We start from the raw sequence: 9,366 nt of genomic DNA, 5'->3' as shown, positions 1-9,366 counted from the left end.
AGGACACCAATATCCATTGGGACAAGATGCTTTCTGTCATGTGAGTGACAAAGATGTATTGGGCTAGCTCAAGTCAGATAGTTTCTGAAGATGAGTTCTCGGTAAGTAGCCACAGGTCCACCCACAGCATGTCTGCAGGGCCGACCCTAGGGTTTTTGGCGCCCTAGTTGAAGTTTGACTTTGTTGCACACCCCCTGCTGCCCCCAGCCGAAAAGTGTGGATCCCTGGCTTTAATTTGACTTATGCAGGCTGCTCATTTGCCAGGATAGAAGAGAGTTCAGGACAGGACAAGAAAGCAAAGTAAATCAGGGCAGGTTTTGTTTGCTTGCTTGCACTTTCTCCCCCCACAACCCCTCCAGGAAAGATATCAAAGGGGCACTCTCAGCAAGTCAGACGTGTCAATGTTTGCTTGGAGAGGGGGAGAGAGGAATGTAACCCCCCCCCAACACAATCGGTGCCCTAGGTGACTGCCTAGGCTTGCCTAGTGGATGAGACGGCCCTGCATGTCAGCACAGCAGTTTCCTTTGCTGCAGGTTTAGTGTTTTAGTGCTATCACAAGCATAGGAATTAGATACCTTCAGCTGATACGCCAGCTGCGTCCATTTCTTGAGATGAACAACCTCAAAAGCATGGTACATATGTTGGTAACCTCCAGACTTGACTTCTGCAATGCGCTCTATGTGGGGCTGCCTTTGTACGTAGTCCAGAAGCTTCAGTTGGTACAGAACGCGGCGGCCAGGTTGGTCTCTGGGTCAACTCGGAGAGACCACATCACTCCTTGGTTGATAGAGTTACACTGGCTGCCAATAGGTTTCTGAGCAAAATACAAAGTGCTTGCTTGTCGTAACTTATAAAGCCCTAAATGGCTTAGGCCCTGGATATCTAAGAGAACGTCTTCTTCATTATGAGCCCCACCGCCCATTGAGGTCGTCCGGAGAGATCCGTCTCCAGTTGCCGCCAGCTTGGCTGTTGGCCACACAGGGACGGGCTTTCTCAGTTGCTGCCCAGAGACTGTGGAATGTACTCCATACTGATACGATCCTCCCCATCGCTGACAATTTTTAAAAAGCATTTGAAAACCCACCTCTTCTCCCAAGCCTTTTCTGTTCTTTAAAATTTTAAGGTTTTAATTCATGGCTGATTTTTAAATTTTTAAATTGTTTTAAATTTTTGTATATATTTTAACTTGTTTTATACTATTGTAAACCGCCCAGAGATGAAAGTTTGGGGCGGTGTACAAATGTAATAAATGTAATAGACAAATAAATAAATACCTAACATCTTATTTATTGGTGATTTGGTGCAGAGCATTAGTTAAGACTCTGTGCTGTGCTCCAAGAAGTCCCTGGTTAAAATCTCATCTCATTTCTGAACCCACTGTAAGACTGTGTGGTGGGCTAATATTGTTTTCCATGCTGAAGCTGCCTTATTTTATTTTATTTTATTTTATTTTATTTTATTTTATTAACATATTCTTATACTGCCCCAAACCTATGTCTCTGGGTGGTCTACAACAAAATAAAAACAAAGTAAAACAGTTAAAACAAAAATGAAAAGTTTAAAACATTACAATTTAAAATTTTCAAAAGAATATTTTAAAACAGCGCTAAAGCCATTAAAACAACATTAATTAAAAGCCTGGGTGAACAGATGCATCTTTTAAAACTTTTTAAAAGCTGTCAGAGATGGGGAGGCTCTTATTTCACTAGAGAACACATTCCAAAGCCTCAGGGCAGCAGCGGAGAAGGCCCGTCCCTGAGTGGCCACCAGACAAGCTGGTGGCAACTGCAGATGGACCTCTCCTGATGATCTAAGTGGGCAGTGGGGTTCATGACAAAGAAGACGTTCTCTTAAATACCCAGGCCCAAGCTGTTTAGGGCTTTATAGGTTATAACCTTGTATTTTGCCCTGAAACATATCGACAGCCAGTGTAGCTCCTTCAATACAGGAGTTATATGGTCTCTCCAAGATGACCCAGAGACCCACCTGGCTGCCGCATTCTGGACCAACTGTAGTTTCCGGACTACATACAAGGGCAGCCCCACATAGAGCTCATTGCAGTAATCCAGTCTGGAGGTTACCAGCAGATGTACCACTATTTTGAGGTCGTTCACCTCAAGAAATGGACGCAGTTGGCGTATCAGCCAAAGCTGATAGAAGGCACTTCTGGCCACCGCCTCAACCTGGGAAACCAGGGAGAGGCTCTGATCCAGAAGCACCCCTAGACTGCATACCTGTTCCATCTGGGGAAGTGCGAGCCCATACAGAACAGGCAGATCAAAATCGACTCTCAGGTTCCAACCCTGCACAATGAGTACCTCTGTCTTATCTGGATTCAGTCTCAGTTTGTTATCCCTCATCCAGCCCATCACCGACTCCAGGCAGGCATTTAGAGAGGTTATGCCCTCTCCCAATGATGCTGACATGGAGAAATAGATTTGGGTGTCATCAGCATATTGATAGCACCCTGCACCAAATGTCCTGATGGTCTCTCTCAGCGGTTTCATGTAGATGTTAAACAACATCGCAGACAATATGGAGCCCTGAAGGACACCATACACGAGTTCAGATTTTGAAGAACAGCAGTCTCCAAGGGACACCATCTGGAACCTGCCAAAGAGGTAGGAGCAGAACCACTGCAAAGCAGTGCCTCCAACTCCCAACCCCCTCAGATGCTCCAGAAGGATACTATGGTCGATAGTGGTGAAAGCCGCCGAGAGGTCCAAAAGGACCAACAGAGTCACACTTCCTCTGTCCATTCCCAATTGGAGATCATCCATCAAGCCGACCAAGGCAGTCTCCACCCCATAGCCAGCCTGAAAGCCAGTTTGAAATGGGTCAAGATAATCAGTTTCCTCCAAAACTGTCTGGAGCTGGGAGACCACCACCCTCTCAATTACCTTGCCCAGCCATGGAAGGTTGGAGACAGGCCTGTGGTTACTCAAGTCTGAGGGATCCAGGGTAGGCTTCTTCAGCAGCGGTCTAATAATTGCCTCCTTAAGACAAGGAGACATCCTACCTTCCCTCAGGGACGCATTTATAATCTCTACCAGGCCTTCTACAACAACCCCCCTGCCAGATAATATAAGCCATGTCTGGCAAGGGTCAAGAGAACAGGGGGTAGGCCGCACCATTCCAATCCAACCTATTACTCAAGAACAGCCAACAGTTTATTTAAGCCTGAAAAGCAGCCACAAGGGAGGGGATGAGAAGGAATTGGATTCACGTGGTGGCACTAGGGAGATGGGGCTATCACCCCCCCTCTGCTTTTCCATTTTACAACTCAACAAAGAGGCCTCAACTCGTGTGGGTCCCCCACTCTCCATGATGATGATGATGATGATGATGAATATTTATATACCGCTTTTCAACAAAAGTTACCAAAGTGGTTTACATAGAGAAATAAAGATAAACTAGCTGATCCGGCACAGAACATCTGTGCCCCAAGTTCTCCCTGTCTCTCCCCCCATCTTCATTTCATCTTCAGCCCCAGTCTGTTCTCTCCTTCCCAGTCCACTTTCTCTCACCACTCTCTGGCAGCGCTTTCCCTCACCGCCCGCCAGCCAGGCTGGCCAAGACGTTCTGTCCCTGCTGGCTGGCCAGCCTGGCCATCTCTTTTCCTGCCCGCCTGCCGGCTGGCCGGCCCTGAAGGAATGCTGTTCTGGGGCTGGATAGGGCCAGTTGCTTCCCTCCCTTTTAAAAAAGGTGCCTCTTTGCTCATTTAGCAGGGGTTAGGGTTACATACATCATTGTTGCTTTATGCTCAGGGAGTAAAGCACTTTATATCCCCCCTGTCATCACATCCCCTTTCCCTCCTGCTTGCCAGGAGTGGGGAGCAAGTGATGGAGTGTGAAGAGGGGGTGCCCCTGTGTGACTTTGCTGCTTGACAGACTTACAAGCTTGGGATGGGACGTTGGGACGTCCTTGTTGCCAGGAGACAATATTGCTTGATCGGAGACCAGAGGGGCAGGGCTGGTGCTCTGAGAAACGTCCAGCGAGAAGCACCACAGGCATGGAGTGGGCACAATCCTGGGCAGGTCTGCACCACTCAAAAACTGCTCGAAACTGCAGTTATAGCTTCAGCGGCCAAACTTCAAGTCTTAGCAGTGAACCTTACTGAAGGTTCAAACTGGAGTTTGCTGAGGCAAACTGGAGATCTCTTTCGGCTCAAAACCACGGCTGCACGAATTTGGGAGTAATGGAGTTCCAACCTCTGCCCCATTTAACTCTGGTTTCACATTGCATCTGAATTCGGTCATTTTCTCTTTTATGCATGGATTCTGGCCCAGTTAAAAGATATTTATACTTTTATAGCTTTCTTTATTGCAGCACAGCAAAGAAAGCACATGTATAATAATACAGGAGACTTCCCAGGCATGAGAGTGTGTTTGGGGGAAGGAGAGAGAACTATGTGGTTTGCTTGCTGCTTCCAGGTGGTTGATGCAGAGAATTGAGCCCAGATGGGCTGAGCACCGATGGGTCACAAGCAGACTGGTAGGCAATCTGCTTATGCTACTGCAAGAGGGAAAACCTGGGGTTGAAAGAGTGGCACCCCACCCTTTTGTTCCAAAGCCCTGAAGGACACCACGTGCTTTTGATTCCAACTCTTTTGTAGAGAGGCCAAGGAACAGTTCTTCAGCAGAGCAGGGTACACGACACGGAAGGAAGACCAGGTCCCCATCCAGAGAGAAGCGGCCCAAGTTATTGTGGCATCTGAGGCGAAGCACCCAATGCTGCCTTGCCCCACAACTCTGGTGGGGGCCCACTCCTTTTCCAAGACTTGGAAGTGGGAAGAAGAGGAGGGAAGGTTGCCAGCAGCCTCTTCTCTCCTCCTGCTTCTTGTAAGCTTTACAAGGAATGAGAGGAAAGGCACTCCTTGCAGAGCTGGCAAGGGTTAGGCCAGTCTCAAAGAACTGCTCTGAAGGGGAAAGAGGCAGGGGCTTCTTGCCGCCCTGCTTGCACCCCACTTGTCTGCCCGCTGGAGTGCTAGCTGTCTCACCTTGCCTCGTGCAAGGACCACTCCTGTATCTAGCGGGGAAAGAAATCCAGCACGTTCTTATATGCCTGAGCAACGCCGGGCACTTAAAGCTAGTAATAAATAAAACTAATGTAACAAAAATAGCTCTTCAATATGTCATTTTCAGACTCTAGACTCACTACTCATTATAGGAAAATGGGAAAAAACTATGTTTATATTAATATAGCAGCTGGACACTTAAAACCAATCATTATTGAGAACGAGATTTTGGCAGCTTAGTTCCACTGGCTTATGTACATTCCTGGAAAAATGTACTAGTTCACTGGGTTGAATGCAAGATTTTACTAGGACAGAAAGCAAAGTAAATTTAAGTTACTTAAATTTAAAATTTGTAAATTTTAAATTAAGTTACTTAAATACCCACATATAAGTTACTTATAAGTTACTTACTCTAAGAAACATGGCTTCCTATAAAGAATGTAATAGCTTGTAGAGCACAGAAACAAACTTGAAAAGGCAAAGTGAACCTGCAATATTCCAGTCGTGGGGTAAACTCTTATTTCTTGGCCCTAGTGTCCCATCTGAAGCTGCCTGCATGCTAAGATATTTTAGGAGGTCCTTCTTCATGTGCCCCCACTTTCTGAGGTGAGAAAGTGGCAAATGATGCCACCTACCTTAACGTCTTTTGGGTGCAAGGCAATGCCTATTAAAATATCCCCAGGCTTTTTAATCACCATATGCAGCTTGAAAATATGAAGCCAAGATTTTATGCTCCTCCATTTATCCTTCTGCTTTTGTAAATATCTTATTGCATTTTCCAGGATTTTACTGTCTTATTTATTTGTATGTGAATTGCTTTGATCATGTTGATTGAAGGATTGTATACAAATACAAATGATTACACATGAGGAAGATCATTGTGCCTTACTGAAGAAATCCAGACATGTCTAAGTTTAACACGTTGGCAAATGTGTGGCCCATTGAGTTTAGAGTTCTGTGTGTGATGGATGTTGTGATGTAGTGTGATTACATCTCAAGGAACTCACACAATAACTGAGGTGGTATTCGAGGAGTGAGACACAGAGGCGTAACTATAGGGGGGGCAGGGGGGGCACGTGCCCCGGGCGCCATCTTTTCTGGTCACATGGGGGGCGCCGTCATGACCAATTTTTTTTTAAAAAAAATTAAAATTTTTGTTAATACAAATGTTTCCTGCTCAGTGCAGCAGTGCTGCAGCAGTCAAGGGAGCATGTCGGTGCCCCCCTTCCCCACGAGCAGTCCCTTCCGCGCCGCCTGCGCCCCCCACATTGCTTTGCTGGCACCCGGCGGCCAGTCAGTGGCCTGGCTTGGCAGCGGCGGCGGGCGCTTGTGAGGAAAAACCTAAGTATAATGTAGTATGTTGGGGGGGGCAGGGGGGCGCGGTGGGGGGCGACATTTCAGTGCTTGCCCCGGGCGCCGTTTTCCCTAGTTACGCCTCTGGTGAGACATGTTTTCTTTTTGAGACTACATGATACAGATGTAAAGGCTGAAGACAAAATGGTTATATTTGAAGAGAAAAAGAGTGGATGAAAAGTGAACTAATCTTATGATTTGCCACAAAGAGAAGAAAGTAAAAAGATTTCCTCCTCTGGCTGGTGGGCCCAGGTGAGCGGTTCTAGATTTTAACTTTGGTGGTGTTTTTAGAGAGAATGACCACTGTTCCCTGTAATCTTTTCCATCTGTGTGCAACAGTATCAAGGCAGTGTGTGTGCAAGTGCATTCAAAGTGGGGCCTTCCTGATTCAAAAAGAATCTAAAATTGACTGACATCAAAAAGCTTGTAAGCAAGCACATGTGTGTGCGTCTTAGAGGCAACAGTGAGAGCATCTCAGTGTATGTTAAGCTCTTCCATAAAGTGATAAAAAGCTGATGCACAGGGAGAATTAGATGCTAAAGTATTCTGTTCTCCTTTCCCTCCCCGTTGTTTCCTGTATTTTTCTTCAATTGTCCAAAAAAAATTTTTTTTAACCCCATCACTTTGGTGGATTGCACAGAACGTTTCCAATAAAATATGCATGCTCATTGGCACATTAAAGCACTAGTACTTTATGTAGGGGAAGAATGGCAGTTCAGTCCCCAAATAGCAGAGCAAGAGCAGTTTGGTGAGAAAGCAGGAAAGCAAGAGGTCTTGAGACAGTCCTTTAGGATTGAAGAACAACAAGGATTTATTTAAAGAAGGCTTTTTTTACAAATAAATGTGAAAAAGCCTGCAGCTTATTTCAGCTGTAGCTCATGGTTGAAGAGATGCAGCTATATCCGGTCTTTTTATCATAGCTACATATCAAAGTTTTCCAATCACTGTTCTGTACTCACTGTTGTCTAGCAGAAGTTCACTCTCCTCCTTCTGTTTTAGGTCACCTGTTTCCATAGGTGTACTTGTTTCTTTGGCCTCTGTAAGTCCCACATACTCTAGTAAATCACTTATTTTCTGTTTTTGGTTAAGCAAATAGCTTCCACTCTCTTCTCTCTCTATGTGTATCCCTGAAACAGACCCAAGTTCTTTTACTTCTATCTCACTATTCAGATGCTTTATAATTTTGAGGCTGTCCTCTCTATTTTCATAACAAAATATCAGATCATCAAAAAAAGTAAATATATAGGTCCATCTGTTGTCTTTGAGCCTTGAGTACAGGCAAGGGGCGGCCTTTCCTTGAGTAAATCCCTCATTGACTGATACTTTTCTGCAGCTTATATACAAGTTTTTCTTTACCAGGTTCTACAAATCCTGGAGGTTGCTCCATAGAAATATCTTCTTTGATGTCTCCATGAAGAAATGCAGTTTTCATATCTATGTGATCCATTTGCATTTTCTTTGCTGCTGCAATGCTTAGGAGTGTTCTTATTGAGGTGTGTTTTACAATGGGAGCAAATGTCTCATCATAATCTTCCCCATATATTTGCAATAATCTCTTTGCCACCAGTCTCGCTTTTTAACGCTGGACATCTCCTTCTGCATTTTGCTTAAATTTAAAAATCCACTTGCACCCCACAGTCTTTCTTCCCTCAGGTAGCTCTGTGAGCGTCCATGTGTTATTTTTGTGCAGTGATTCCATTTCTTCTTTTGCAGCTTCCTTCCAGTTTTGTGCTTCAGTTGCAGGTAAATTGTCATTTTTTTCCCACGTGCTTGAAACTTTTCTCTCTTCACAATGTAGGAAAGTTTCTGAAGCAGAATTCCTTAATTTTGTCATGTTGAACACCACATCCTTTGTTCATCATCAGCATCCTCTTCTGCTGAATCGCTGCCAGGTGTAAAACTTACAGTAGATCCTTCCTTTTAATCATATTGCCTTGATTCTTTCTCCAGCTGAAAATGGGGCTCTAAGCTTGGCATTTCACTAGTGGTTTTTTTTTTTTTTAATTTTCACTGAAGTACGCTACATTACATATTTTAATTGTTTCTGTGGCAAGATCTAAAATTCTATATTCTTTACATCCTATAGAATAGCCACCAAGTATTCCTTCCTCAGATCTACAGTTGAGTTTGGTCCTTTTGGCTTTTGGTATATAGGTGTATGCTTTAGATCCAAACACTCTTATATGACTCTATGAAGACAGAGGATAACTGCTGTCGTGTCAGATGGTCCCAGAGTTTGGCTGATAAAACCTCCACTCTTCTCCAGTCGCATCATCTACAGAAGTTGAGCCAAGATATGCTTGATTTCTCGGACCTGGTTCAACTCTTACAAGTCTATAACTCCATTACCTTGGAATTGCAAAAACATCTTATTTGTAAACAGCGTGAATCCTCTAAAGGATAGTGGAGACCTTCCAAACCATGGTTTGACCAAGATTGTGTGGAGTGTAGACATCTTCTTTTGGACAGATTCCAAGCTTATAAGGTAGATCCCACTTCAATATCAGCCCAAGAACTAATGTTACAGAAAAAGCAATATAAACAGCTGATCAGACAGAAAAAGCAAGTCTATATGAAATCCTCTTGGGATTTGTTATTGTATTCAATCCGATCAAGACAACAGTCCCTTTTCTGGAGAACAGTGGCAGGGATTCCGCTTGGAAGACATCTGACGCCCGATGCCCACATCCATCCGGAGCTTTGGGAGAGGCACTTTCGAAAGTTGTACTGGGAGGAAGGGACTTTGCCAGGCCGCTTTACATTCAATGAGGAGCCATTACCTGACTGGCCGCCTGTTACCACAGCAGAAGTTTCTGACCTAATACACCAACTGAAGCCTGGCAAGGCCCCCGGCGCTGACCTGGTTCCACCGGAGTTGGTTTTGTCCAATGTGGACTGGTGGGCGCCGGTGCTTGCATCGTTGTTTACTGCCATTGACAGCTCAGGGTGCATACCGAAAGACTGGGGCCTGACCATCATTGTACCTATCTATAAGA

Source organism: Hemicordylus capensis, chromosome 2, assembly GCF_027244095.1.
Source record: "Hemicordylus capensis ecotype Gifberg chromosome 2, rHemCap1.1.pri, whole genome shotgun sequence".
NCBI lineage: Eukaryota > Metazoa > Chordata > Lepidosauria > Squamata > Cordylidae > Hemicordylus > Hemicordylus capensis.
The sequence above is the reverse complement of the archived record's forward strand: the minus strand, read 5'-3'. Positions refer to the sequence as shown.